Below are 2,207 nucleotides of genomic sequence, written 5' to 3'. Positions count from 1 at the left end.
GTTGAAGTGGAGGGAGGCGGGGGGGGGGGGGGGGGTGAGGTGGTTTCCTCTCTTGATCAAAATGATCCACCTATTTGGAAAATAATTGCCATTAAACAATAACTACATTTTTTCAGCATTCATTTATTTTGCGTGATAATGGCTCACCCATGTCTTCTGATCACAGTGAGAATATAGGTTATATGGGATTAAGAGCACTGTAAGCCAATACATTTGGTGTAGTTTATGGATTAGAAGCAAATGAAAGCTTCTGTAAAGACTTTCTTATAAGGTATATAAAAAGGCAAAACTGTTCTTCACAAGCTTTTATTTCTAAGCAATTTTCAAGATGTCAGAATAAATTTTCCTAACACGATCTAGGCCTGACAAATGTCTGGATAAATGCAGGCAGTCCAACAGCTAGAAGTGTAAAGGTCCTTAACTTCTTGCCAAGGGCAGAAGGCTGACTGAGAAGAAGCTCTTTACCCTATTTTTGGCTGGGTATTTTTTATGTATCTCACTTTCCTTAGAATAAAAAGGTCTAGTGAGCACTGTCCACTTAAGTGATATAATTTCCTATTTCTTTTTTTCTTCACCCTCAGCCTCTCTAGACTGAAGTTCACCCAGATAATTTGCAGTCAAGTACCTGTCTTGACTATACATTTAGAAGATTATCATTTACCTGTGACTAATAGAGTTGAAGTGAATCTTCTCTACTGTTGCTCTTCAGTGTATACAAGGGATTGGGAAAAGTAGAAATCCAGAATAATCAAAAAAGATTTATGAGAGCACATGTTATTATTAGGTCCTTTTAGATGCATCTGTTTCCTCATAGTATTCTGTATTACACATAATAGTTTTACCAACAGAATAGTAACAATTCCTGCTATTTCAGGTTATCTGAACAGCATGACAAGAGGGGAGGAATAGTTCTTTCTCTGCAGCAAACCAGCAGAACAAAGTTGTAAAAATACTTTGTCACAATTCATCAAACTCTGAAGAGGATTTTTGCCATCAGCAATCTTGATTATTTTTTGCCTGGTTAAACAGTTAGAGGTCATCTGTGTGCCAAGCTGAGCTGTAAAGATAAACGTAAAGAAGTGAATATTTAAGGACAATTTTATCACTAACTCTGTCCAGCAGAACTGTTCATCTGGACAAAAAATGAGGACAGTTTTTTGAGAAATGTAAAGTTCCATGACTCCTGTCTGCTTTCAAAAAAGCAAGTAAGTTAAATCCTATGCCTCCTCAAGACTAACAGGTAAAGGAGAGTCAATACCACTTGCTAGCCTATAAAAAATGTAAGACATCAGTAGAATCACATACCATATGCCACTGCAGAATCTAGAAGTTAAGAATCAGGGGTAATGTATGTGTTTATTCCACCCTGCCCGCAAAAACCCCAAAATATCTTCATGAGGAAAACTTATTGCTGTGGCCTCCAGATGTAGGCACTGTCTTGGGACTGACACAGAAGTTTGAGTATGATCATAACAACTGAATGCACGTTAACTTTCTTTTCTTAGCACACTATTTTGATGAAAAAAAGAATGCTGAAGACTGTTTTGAGAATTACTCTCTTTTTTTCTTTTTTTTTTTTTTAAGAAAGGCATTTCAGTGCTCAGGAAAGTCTTCAGGAAATGTCTGTCTTTCTCTCAATGGAATGTGTATCTCATTACAGTTTGCAAAATATTGTTATTTTATTTGTCAAATTCTATAGAATGCTGAAAAAAACAGTGTTATAACAGCTGCTGCTTCCTAATAAACTAATAGTATACTTGTGAAAAATTATTAATGAAAGTGTATACACAGAATATTTATTGTCTACATGCAGTTAATTCTGTTCTTTGGCAACAATCTGCTGTATCATAAAGGAGGATCCTCATGGATGGTATGCAATGCTTGTGAAGCTTATTTTATGTGGAAAGAAAATTCTCTAAGCTTTTGGGATCCAAAATTAAACCAGGGAAGGCAGTGAAATAAAGGAACTCGGCACTAATTACGAAGTAATTGGTAACGAGACAAAACCAGTGTGGATCTTTTTAATTAAAGACAACTATGCTCTGTCCTCACCCTCACACAGAACATGGATGTATTTATTCATTTGTTTATTTATAGACTAGATTGCCTCACAAACAGCCTTTTCCCCACATTTGTTAGCAGAAGTCAGCATGATTTAAAATATGAATCAGGCTGCTAGGTTAGAAATTAGAAGCTTTCTGAGATAT

At 35.9% G+C, this 2,207-nt stretch overlaps 1 protein-coding gene across 2 annotated transcripts in view; it reads right to left on the bottom strand.

The window, feature by feature from the left end:
* LOC104132395 (cadherin-9) overlaps nucleotides 1-2,207 on the bottom strand; it is a 70,499-nt gene that overhangs the window by 25,087 nt on the left and 43,205 nt on the right. The window lies entirely within an intron of this gene.

The sequence above is a fragment of the Egretta garzetta genome, unplaced genomic scaffold (genome assembly GCF_000687185.1).
Source record: "Egretta garzetta isolate BGI_Z169 unplaced genomic scaffold, ASM68718v1 scaffold308, whole genome shotgun sequence".
Lineage (NCBI taxonomy): Eukaryota > Metazoa > Chordata > Aves > Pelecaniformes > Ardeidae > Egretta > Egretta garzetta.
Note: the sequence above shows the minus strand (reverse complement) of the source record. Positions and strands in the feature narration are given on the sequence as shown.